Here is a 12,678-nt window from a genome sequence, read left to right on the forward strand (position 1 = left end):
GGAAGGATACACAAAGGAAGAATCCCCAGAGCTGGACCTTAAAAGAAGAAAATATTTCAGCAAAAAGGTAAAGAGAGGGGTTTCTCTTTGGTTTTCCTTGATGTCAGCAAATACATAGAGGCAAAGGAGGGGAGAGTGAGAACAAGGAACAAATCATCATTCAGATAAGTAAAGGACTGGATTGTTGAAGAAGTCTAATGAGAAATGGACCCAGGGCCCAAACTAGAAAGACATCCCTTCTCTAGGAGGCAAATGGATTGGGAATGACACCAGGCTTGGAATACTGGTAAAATTGGATCCTTCAATCTGTTCCCAAATAGTATCTCATCAGAATGGGTCCTACTTCTGTTGGTGTGGAATAAAGTCCTTGTTGTGTGTAGAGTCTGTACACCATCTGAACAGAAAGAGAAAATACATAAAGGGTTTAGCAAATGAAAGACTTTAATCATGTTAGATATCTGCTAGAAATAGCTTTCACTCTGTCAATGGCAGGGACAACTCACAAGTTCTTGACTTGTCTCAATTGATAATTTCAGCCTTTTAATATGCTATTATCCACCCAAACAACTGGAAACTTTCCTCTAGTACTTTTACTAATTCATGGGTATTAACATAATCCTTGTAATATCCTTTTGCTAACTTCCTACTTCCATGACACAATTTCCCCCCCACCTCCTTTTCTAGATATAAAGGACCTTGAGGATCTATTTGATTCCATTCCATGACCTACTGTAGTACATGATAACAGGAGCCAATAGTAATCATGTGCCCAGTGGAATAGCATCTACCAGAGATAATGAGTCAATAGGAGGTCAATGGGGAGTAGGCCTAGGGAGAGTAGCTTGGTTATAAGCAGAACTATAGCGCTAGGGGCATGAGTCTTTTCATGCATGCAACCTGACCACTTGGGGTTTCAATGTGTGAACTCTACGTGTGAACTTTAGCTATTTGTCTCTACATTAATCTGCCCCACATTCTTCCTAGTGTTTGTAGGAGGGTGTGACCCAAGTTTATGAGGAAAATATTCTAGGATCACATTCCAAACTCTGCTATTTCATTAAATGCTTTTGCTTTGAATTGGTTGTGCCCTCTGACTGACTAATAAAGGTAAACATATTGGTGGGAAGTTTTGAGAAAATATGAACTTAAATGGTATTTTGAACTATTCAAGCCCAAATGGGATCCCAAGAGTTAGATATAACCAAAAAGACTTAATGATGATATGTGTATATAGTTATATATACATATATGCATAATGATGATATGTATATATAGTTATATATACATATATGCATATATATAGGGGACTATATGTATATATGGGTAAGTGCTTATATGTATGTGTATAAATAGATGAATATATGTATATTTATATGTGTTTGTATGTAAATATATATCTCACACATCATATACTACAACTTGTTTAGCCATTCCCCAATTGTTGGGTATCCCCTCAATTTCCAATTATTTGCTAACACAAAAAGAGCTGCTATAAATATTTTTGTATATTATAGGTCCTTTTCCTTGTTCATTGATCTTTTCAATGTTACTGACCTAATAGTCATATTCCTGGATCAAAGGATAAACCCAGTTTTGTAACCCTTTGGACAGTTTCAGACTGTAGAATGGTTAGACTAGTCCACAACTTCACCAGCAGTGCATTAGTGTCCTAATTTTTCTACATCTTTTTCAGCATTTGTTATTGTCCTTTTCTACCATATTAGTCAATTTTATAAGGGTGAAGTGGTATTCAGAGTTGTTTTAATTTGTTTTTCTCTAATAACTGTAATTCTGAGCACTTTTTCATGTGACTAAAGATAACTTTGATTTCTTCTTCTGAAAATTGACTATTCATAATTTTTGACCATTTATCGAATTAGGAATGACTCTTTATTTTGTACATATTTGACTCAGTTTCCTAAATATTTGAGAAACAAGCCTTTTATGAAATAAATTTTCTATAAAAATTTCCACATTTTCCAATATAGCTTGATTTTTTAACACATTTCAAATTTAACATAATAATTTCAATGCTGCCCTGTTTCCTTATCCTCTTCTTAATTTCCTTTTACTCTCTTTTGTGTATTTTTAAATGGTTCAGGTACATTTTTTTCTACCTTTTTTGTTTTTAGTATTACTATCATTACTCCCTCTGTCCTCATCTACCCAACAACCCCATCAAAACATAAAAATGCTTCCTTGTAATAAATAAGTGTAATTACTCAAAACATATGCACACAAAAGCTGTGTCTGAGAATCCATGACTCACTCGAAGCCTCTAGTTCATCCCTTCTCTGCAAACAGGTGAAAAGGAGGAATGGAGCCTATATGGTTGAAGAACATGCCTGGTATAGAAATGTCCAGGAAAATGGAGTGGTGGGTCCAATTAAGACAAGCAAGGTGTACGGATGGAGCAGATGCACTGAGCCAGACAGCGAGCTGCAGGCCGCGGAGGGAGTTATGGCAGGGCAGGCTTTTAGAAAGTTTCTTCCCCTCCTTGACCGAGTTTTGGTGGAAAGGAGTGCTGCTGAGACTGTTACCAAGGGAGGTATCATGCTTCCAGAGAAGTCTCAAGGAAAAGTATTACAAGCCACAGTAGTGGCTGTTGGATCAGGATCCAAAGGAAAGAGTGGAGAGATTCAGCCAGTTAGTGTGAAAGTTGGAGACAAAGTTCTTCTTCCAGAATACGGTGGCACCAAAGTAGTTATAGAGGACAAGGACTATTTCTTATTTAGAGATAGTGACATTCTGGGGAAATATGTGGACTGAAATCACTAATGAAGTGGCCTCTGAAAGTTGCCTATTCCATTGAAGTTCTGAAATCTTTGTTTCATCATGTAAATAATTTCCAGGTCTCTTGTTTTATAATAAATGGATATCTTGTATCTCTAAAATCCAATTTCTCTGCATCAATACGAACATTTCCAAATAAAAAAGTATAAATGGATGGTTAACTATTTCATGTGTTAAGATTTCCCTGAAATGTTATTTTAATTTCCTACATCAAGTTTAAAAGACTGGAGCTTTGCTACAATTGTATCTGATTAATAACAAGAATAAACAGTAACATTCCAAAAAAAAAAAAAAGACAAGCAAGGTGTAATACTCCCCAATCATATTCCCAGGGACATAGAAATTATGAAAGAAGAATTTCCCATAAATATATTGTGATAGAAGATTAATTCCCTGTAGAAAATATTTGGCTTCATAAAGATCACCTTACCCCCTAGTTAAAAATTAAGATCTCCTCCTATGTTAATCACAAATCTAGGAGGGCAATGATAGGATGTCAGGAGATCATCCTCCTAGGAAGAGACAGCCAAAGTTTCAGATAATAATTATTCAGATATGATAATCTTTGTACATCAGTTTTGGGCAGAGATTGAGTAAATTCCTATGGTTAAGCCACTAAGAAAGTTATTTCCTCTATTCTTTATTTCTGCCTAAAAGACCATTTTTTTCCATTTTAGGATGACCTTTGAGATGATTTTTTACCTATAGGTTTATTGGTAAATCCCAGAAAATAAAATTTCTTATCTAATCTATATTTTAGCCCTATATTCTTAAGGTTACAGAGTTTAGGATTCATAGAATGCACTTCTCTGCATCATAGATTCTTCCCTTGTTTCAAGATACAAGTGAACCACGACTTTCTATCTGAAATGCTAGTGTTCACCCTTCCTAACTACTTCATATTCATTTTATATACACTTTTTTACACTTACACACACACACACACACACACACACACACACACACACACAGACTTCCAAGAAAATAGCAGTCACTCTATTCTTTGACTTTTCCCCCCCAATACCTACTAGGGTTCATGGCTTATAAATAGGTCTTAATAAATGTTCACTGATGAACTATAGGACTCAATTACTCTGGCACCAGCTTTAACAGAATCCATCAGCCTCTAGACGGGAAGAGCTCCTGACCTTAACTCCTGAGCTCCCCCATGTGATTAGACAAGTAAACACAAGTAGTGAAACTCCTAACTGACATGCAAAACCTCTGAGTCCAATCTTGCCACTTGAGCCTCCAGTTTCTCAAACTTCTGATATCTAGCATTCCCCTAAAACTGATTCCTGACCAAACCTTCACTCTGGTTCAGTCTATGTGGATGCCACCCCTCCTTCCTTAGAAAGAGTTTTCTTGAGATGTTGTAGACATATAACACTGAACCAACATGAGTCAATTAGACATTGTCATCCAAAAAATGGAATATAACTGACATTTTTGATATTATCAGAATTGAGATTTTCCATATGTATTATTGTAAATTTTTTGGACTTTTTTTGGTGGGCAGGAAAAAAGTCTAAATTTGTGATTTTTCTGCTTATATTCTTAGAGAACTGACTGGGGAATTGAAAAGTTAAATTATGAGCTTGATACACCCAGTCAGCAAGAGTCAGAGGCAAGACTTGAACCCAGGTTTTCCTGTTGCTATGATCAGTACAACATGCTACCTATTTATCAACATTTCTTAGAAAGATTTAAATCCATCCATCTAGTTATCTTTCTATATATGAACATCTCTATATACACATGTGTGTATACACACATGTGTTTATAAAACATAATATATGGACACATATATGTTTTTATATATTCCTATGTGTATAAAGTGAGTTTACAGAAAGCTTAATGTGATATTATTTAAGCCAGGTTACCCCAAAGCATCTATAGATTTACCAACATTACTAAGGCAATCATTTCCCATTGTCAATGGCAGTGTAACCACAGTTTGGGATGATTTCTCAGTGTCAATGTGCAACGAAACACTCAAAACAAAGTTGGGGGGAAAAAAGATGAACTTAACCAAATACATGCAGAAGAAATCCCTGTGAGATCACACAATTTTAAAGGTATATTGCTAAGATATGATACAAGGGAATAATAAAAAAATGACATTTTTATGATACTTTTAGGTTTGAAATATTCTGTGTGCACATCATCTTATTTGAGACCCATAACAACTCTGTGAAATAAATAATATTGGTATCATAATTCATATTTTACAGATAAGAAAACTGAGGTTCAGAGGAGTTACTTGCCCAACTGTTAAGTATTGGAGATAAGACTTAAATCCAGGCATCCCTTGACTCTAGGTTTATTGAGGTATGAATGGAGTGGTACCAGATGAAGTGGGAAATTGAGGCAACTACTAAAGAAGCAGCCAAGTCCCTAGAAAAGGAGTTTCATGGGAAGAAAGCTTTTAATCATTGTGTCATGATTTTTTTATCTGAGTGGCAAGATGGATAGTTTTAGGAATGAAAACAAAAGTTGTCAAGATGTAATTAAAACAGTGCAGATATGTAAAATAGTTATCAATTAGCAAAGGAGGAATACTCACAGAGCTCGAGCTTCAAATTGCCTAGCCAATGCCAAGGAGGAATGGTATCTAATAGTTCTCTGGAGTGAGAGATCAAAGATTCTTTGAGGTCAATCAATCAACAAGTATTTTTTTTAAGTGTTTAACATAATCTATTGTACTAGGTAGGAAAGGTACAAAAAAAAAAGGAAATAGATAATTTCTGCCCTCGAGAAGCTAAAATTCCAAACATGCAAAACAAATGTACATACAGGATATATACACTATAAATAAAAGGCAATCTCAGAGAGAAGGCACTAGAGGGGAGGGACAGTGGGGCAGAAGTAGGATTTGAGCTTGTTTTAAGGAAGACAAGAGTCAGAGTAGGAAAGGAGAGCACAGGAAACAGCCAACACAAAAGTAAAGATCTGAGAAGGGTCAAAATAGTGCAAAGAAGGGAGTGAAGTATATATAGAACATCAGAAAGGTAGGAAAGGATCAGGTCATGAAGAGCTTTAAATACTAACCAAAATCATTTTATATTTGATCTTAGAAGTAGTAGGGAACCACTGAATTTAATTATGTAGGGACTGACATGGTCAGATCTTTCCTTTAGGAAGCTTACTTTAGCATACTTTACAGAGGCAGACTTGAGGATGAGGGATCAATGGAAAAGTCATTGCAAGAGTCTAGGAATGAGATAATGAGAGCTTACACCAGAGGGGTTAGTGGTTGTAAGTGGACAGAAGGACATATAAACTAGGAGTTTTGAAGTATGAAAAGATTTAACAATAGATTATGTATGTGGAATGAATATAAGAAAGGAGTCAAGAATGATGTTGAAGTTGAGCACCTAAGTGAATGAGATGATAGAAGCATTATTGTCGTAATAGGGAAGTTTGGAAGGGGAGAGGTTGGGGGGGCAGAGATAATGATTTCCATTTAGACATATTGAAATGTTTACATGACATCTAGTCCAAGATGTTTGTGATGAGACAGAAGAGAAATTCTGTAACAGATAAAAAAGGAGATAGACACACAACAAAAAGAAACAAAGGAAGAAGGAAGAAAGAAACAAAGAAAATGTGAATCATATGCATAGAGATAACAATTGAATTCATGTGAGATGAGTTTAACAAATGAGAGTATATAAAGAGAAAAAAAGAAGAAAGCCCAGGTGAAGCTTTGAGAGACCCCATGCATTGGTGGATATAGCCTAGATGAAGGACCAGCAAAGGAAACTGAGGAATCTTCAGACATGTAGCAAGAGAACCAGGAGAAAACAGTGTCACAAAACTTAGAGAGGAGATAATAGTGGACTCCCAGGGCAGAGACAAGATGGCAGCATGAAGCTAGCATGCTCCCAGAGCCTTACCCTATACAAAGTTAAATGAAAAAAAAAATAAAAGATATTAAAGCTACAGATCACACCAAAAAAAAAAAAGGATCAAAACAAGTTTTCAACTGTAGAAATCCTGGAGGATCTTCAGTGAAGGTCTCTCTCTTCAAGGGAAAAGGGGAAGTAAAGCCCAGTTAAGGGGAGAGCAGGAAAGCCAACAGGAGACTTTTAGTCACAGTGCAGCCCAGGTCCAGGAAGCTAGATAGTACACCAGTAGGGAGAGTCACAACCACAAAGTCTGAACCCTGGGAATACTGGGACAAAAGACAGGACTGGGTTGGAAACAGACCACTGCATAGGCAGAACCTGTACCTAAAGAAGGAAACAAGCCTCTACATAGGCAATGGCTGGGTTACACAGGCAACATCTTGGCCAGCGAAAAGCCAGGAATTAGACCCCAGTCCCTGCACAAAAAGCTCAGGATTATACTTCCTATACCCGGGAGCAGAGCTCAACAATAAAATTGTTCAAAAAAAATCCTAAAAGGGCTCTATCCATAGAAAGCCATTATGCAGATAGAAATGAGAAAAATGCCATCTCAGAAAAAGCAAATAGTGATAAATTACCTACATGAGAAGCTCAAGGAAGTCTATGAATTGAACTCAAATCCAAAACCTCATAGGAGAGCTTTAAAAAAGAATTTACAAACCAAAGAAGACAGGGAAGAAGCAAAATGAAAAAAAGAAATTAGTCCTGTAGGAAAATGATGAAAAACTGACCAAAGAAATCAACTCCTTTAAAAGTAAAAATAACCAACTGGAAAAAGAATGTAACTCTTCAAAAAAAAATAAATAAACCAACTGGAAAAGTAATACAACTCAGCAAAAAAAGTAAAATTAGTTGACTGGAAAAGGAAACATGAAAACTAACTGAAGAAAATAAAATCCTAAAAATTAGAATTGAACAACGAGTCTATAAGACACTAGGATTCTGGCAAATAAAATCAAAAGGCTGAAAAAAAATTGAAGAAAATGTAAAGCACCTTTTAGGAAAAACAAACAACCTGGAAAATAGATACAGGAGAGAAAACTTGAGAATTATTGGTCCACCAGAAAACCTAGATCCAAAGAGTGCTTGGAAAATATATTTCAGGAAATTATCAGGGAAAACTGTCCCGATATACTAGATCAGGAAGACAAAATAGTCTTTGAAAGAATACACAGAACACCTCCAGAAAGAGGCCCCAAGATAAAAACTCCAAGGACTATCATAGCTAAATTCCATAATTCTCAAGTAAAGGAGGAAAATATTATAAGCAATCAAAATAAGAAATACAAAGAAATACACAGAATTAAATTAAATTAAGGACAAAGAAAGCATAATCAGAATTACACAGGATTTATCAGCTTCAATATTAAAGTGCCTAGAATATGATATTTCTGAGGGAAAATGACCTTGGATTACAACCAAGAATTTACTACCCTGCAAAATTCTGTCAGGGGAAAAGATGGATACTCAACGAAATAGAGGACTTCCAAAATTTCCTGATAAAAAGATCAGAATTGAGCAAGAGAATTTGATCTTCAAATATAAGTCTCAAGAGATGCATTAAAAGGTGTGGGGGGGAAACAAATGTTAATGAAGAGCATTAAACTGAACATTCATAACTCTTAAGAATTTTATTTATCTTAGGATAATTATGGGGTTGACTATAGTTAAAGAGATCATACTTACAGGATATGGATATAGTTAACTCTTGTCTTTCATTATTGAAGAAGACTAAAATGACATCACTATGTTTGAAACAAATTATAGTGTATCTGACTGTGACTGATCAGACCAATACTAACTCAGAATGGTCTATAACAGGTGTGGACACAAATAGTCCAGATAAACAACTGGGATATTTACTGTAAACTTAAGCATCTCACATTTCCTTTGAGTTACTTTAATTCTGCCTTACTCATAGAATTCAGCACTTTCTCTGATGAGGGCATCCTATGGTCACATGCCTTACAATCAATTCTGAAGTTCTTAAGAAAAACCTCAGGATGTCCCAGTACTCAGATGCTCTATATATAATTAAATCAGAAGTGTCTTTACTATACTAGATACCTAGAGGTTTGTAGTACAAGAGGGATAGAAGATGGAAGCATTTAGAAGGGTTGAACATAAAGAGATTAAGAAGTGATTTTATCTTAATCCATACTTTAGTTAAGGAGGATTTTAGTACTGTGGTTGGGTTGCTAATGGGACAGCAAGAGAGAATGTACCAGATACTTTAGTTGGGAAGAGCTGTAGGGCTATGATTAGAATACTATAAGGGGGACTAGAATGAAAACAAAATGAAGAGATTTTGCTTTACTTAATATTTTGGCTACAGTTGGAGAGAATATGCTGGTGGGTAGGGGTATAAATGGGTTGTAAAATGATTTAGCTTGGTATAATACTTTGGCTCATGAAAATTGTGTGGCCTTGGAGTTTTTATCTTGGGGCCTCTTTCTGGAGGTGTTCTGTGTTTTCTTTGAAAGACTATTTTGTCTTCCTGATCTAGTATAATGTGACAGTTTTCCCTGATAATTTCCTGAAATTGTAAAGGGGGTAAGGAAGATGTGTTTATAATTTGATATGATTCATAACTCTTAAGAAGTGTATGTCTAATGAGACAGAAAAAGGGAGGGCATTGAGTGACTATGAGGCAGTTCTGCTTATCAATCAATCAAACTTTGAGAATAATACTTCTATCAGGTCAGTTAAAAATAGTATAGTTTGACAAAAATATAGGATAGGGTTAAAACAATGAAAACATAAAAAGAAGGACAATACTAGGAGAAAGCTAGGTTTAAGTGGATAACAACTGTGAAGAGTCCTAAAGACCAATTATAGCAGAGGGAAAGAGAGAAAAGTGAGAACAAAGTAAATCCTTTTCCATAGATTTAGCCCAGAGAAGGAATAACATACATTCCCAATTGTGTTTAAAAATCTATCCTACCCTCCAGGGAAATAGGAGGGGGAAAGGAAAAGAAAAAAAGGAAAAAGGAACTGATAAAAGGGAAGGTGAAGGTAAAAGTAAAAGTAAACAAAGTTAAAGGGGAAAGGGAGCAAAACATTGGTGATAAGGAATAAGAGGAAAGGAAAAAGAAAAGTACAAACTGGGAAATGATAGGGAAATACAGATTTAGTAATCTTATCTATAAATGTGAATGGGATAAATTCTTCCACAAAACAGATGCAGATAGGAAAATGGATTTAAAAAATTAGAATCCTACAACATATTGTTTACAAGAAACACCTCTGAAGCAGAGAGAGACACACAGGGTAAAAGTAAAATACTGGAGTAAAATATATTATGTGGCAGCAGACATAAAAAAATCAGGGGTAGTGATCCTGATCTCAGATAAAGCAAAAATAGATCTCATTAAAAGGGATATGGAAGGAAACTACATCTTCTTAAAAGACACCAATGGTAATAAAGCCATGTCATAATTAAACACATATGGACCTAGTGGTATAGCATCCAGATTCTTAGAGGAAAGCTGAATGAATTACAAGGAGATATAGACAGCAGAATTATAATAGTAGGGGACCTCAACCTCCCTCTCTCAAAACTAGATAAATCCAACCACAAAATAAAGAAGGAAGTTAAGAAGGTAAATAAAATCTTAGAAAACTTAAATATGATAGACCTCTGAGGAAAACTAAATGCGAATAGAAAAGAATTTAACTTTTTCTCTGCAATACAAGGTACCTATATCAAAACTGACCATGTATTAGGTCATAAAAACCTTACAAAAATGCAGAAAGGCAGAAATTATAAATGCATACTTTTCAGATCATGATGCAATAAAAATTTCATGTAATAAAGGGTCAGGGAAAGACAATTCAGAAATTAATTGGAAACTAACTTAATTTTAAAAAACAAGTGAATCAAATAACAAATCATAGAAATTATTAATCATTTCATCCAAGAAAATGATAATAATGAGACATCATACCAAAATTCATAGGATGAAGTGAAAGCAGTTTTTAGGGGAAATTTTATATCTCTAAATGCTTATATGAATAAAGCAGAGAAAGAAGAGATCAATAAATTGGGTATGTGGCTAAAAAAAGAAAAAGAACAAATTAAAGGTCCCCAATTAAATTCCAAATTAAAAAATTCTGAAAATCAAAGGAGAGATTAATAAAATTGAAAGCAAGAAAACCATTGATCTAATAAACAAAACTAAGAATTGGTTTTATGAAAAACCAATAAAATTGAGAGGAGATAATATCCTGGAGAAGAGGGAAATCAATAGTATCAAAGGCATTGGAGAGGTCAAAAAGAATAAGAGTTGAGCAATGGCTGTTAGGGACTATAATTAAAAAATCATCAGGGACTTAGGACAGTCCATTAAGGAGATTGGAAGCTAGGTTTCAAATCATCTCTCTGGATCTGTTTTCTCAACAGTAAAATGAGGAGGCTAAAATAGATGGCCACCAAGTGCCATTCCCAGTTCTAAGTCTGTAGTCATGATTTCATAATTCCACATGCATAAATTCACCAATGCAGCCTTTCCTCCTAGAGATAGCTAGGTAGTGCCATAGTGCACAAAATGCCAGACCTGTGAGTGGAACATTCCCGAGGGAATATTATTCTTAATTATTCTTAATATTCTTAGTGAAGTCCTCTCAAGGTTAAAAATCATTCAAACAAAGACAGACTATTATGACTATTTTTAGAAGAAGGAGAAAGGCCTTGCATTCCCAGTCAGATACCCTCAAAATTCTGCTAGGGAGTGAAACTGGACTATTTCCAGAAAGACCTTGCATTGATTCTCTTAGGGAGGGAAATAGTGGAATAATTCCAGAGACCTTGCAGTTTTCATTAGCCACCTACTTGATAACAGACTGTGAGAACAGTAGCCTGCCTTCTCCTATTTGATAAGTGCTAAACTAAGAAGACCTTTCATACTCAGACATTAATTCATTTAACAGAAGGTCATTAGAAATCTTCTTCTGATACCCTTGCCATCTGGATGGTGAGGTAATATTTTATGAAAACCTTTTGTTCTTCCCTTTGTTGCTGGGTAGATTTTTCATGTAAAGACTGTAACTCTGAAAACCTGTCACCTCAGGGCAGCTCCTTTATCTTCACTACCTTTGTGAGACTTGGGGTGCCCTTTTCTTGAGGAAAAGCCAAAATAAACTTTCCTTTTTGCTCAGAGGAGTCTCTATATTTTCTTTAAGTGGATTTTTCATCCCACACACCTGGAATGAAGAAGACCTGAACACAAATCTGATCTCAGATATCTTCTAGCTATGTGACCCTGGGCAAATCATAACATGTTTGCCTCAGTTTCCTCAATTGTAAAATGGGGCTAATAGTACCTACCTCAAAGGGTTTTTATGAGGATCAAATGAGAGAATATTTGTTGAGTATTCTGTGCATAGTAACTAGTATAGAGTTGGTGCTTAAATTCTTACTCTTTTCCATGCCTTTTACAATATTAGAATATAATCTATTTATTCCTATAGGTTATGTTGTTGTAAAGAACAGAGACAGCCAGGATGTGAGAGTGAAGAAGGTGATGTGTGGTAACAGAGTGCTGTACTGATGATAAACTTACCCTCTCCAGGCTAAATATTTGTATTCAACAAAAGTAACACCCCAAGTCAAGATGACTACCAGAAGCCCAAATATCAACAGATGAGACCACTTCTTTTTGTGTGAACAATTTGTTGTTAATTTAGAGATAGAGCAGAAAGGAATTGGGCAGCTTTCAAAGATTTGGTGTATTGTACTACATTTACTCATCTGGTTCAGAATACTCATCATCATTAAAATTGATTTAACAAAAATGATGGGGGAAATTCAGAAGTTACTAAATGAAAATTGAGAATTCCACAGGGTTTACCAGCAGATTAATTCATTTGTAAGAAGGCAACATTTAATTCCATTAAAAGTAAAGAGCAAGTGATACTTAGAAAGATATAGGATCCTTGGCTCAGTAAGAAGGTAGATGAAATTAAATTTTGTTTG

General features: G+C 35.3%; 1 pseudogene; it reads left to right on the forward strand.

Annotated features, from left to right (window-relative positions):
- LOC141508850 (10 kDa heat shock protein, mitochondrial pseudogene) lies at positions 1-2,824 on the forward strand (annotated as a pseudogene).
- The last annotated feature ends 9,854 nt before the right edge of the window (positions 2,825-12,678 follow it).

Source organism: Macrotis lagotis, chromosome 1 (assembly GCF_037893015.1).
Source record: "Macrotis lagotis isolate mMagLag1 chromosome 1, bilby.v1.9.chrom.fasta, whole genome shotgun sequence".
In the NCBI taxonomy this organism is placed as follows: Eukaryota; Metazoa; Chordata; class Mammalia; order Peramelemorphia; family Peramelidae; genus Macrotis; species Macrotis lagotis.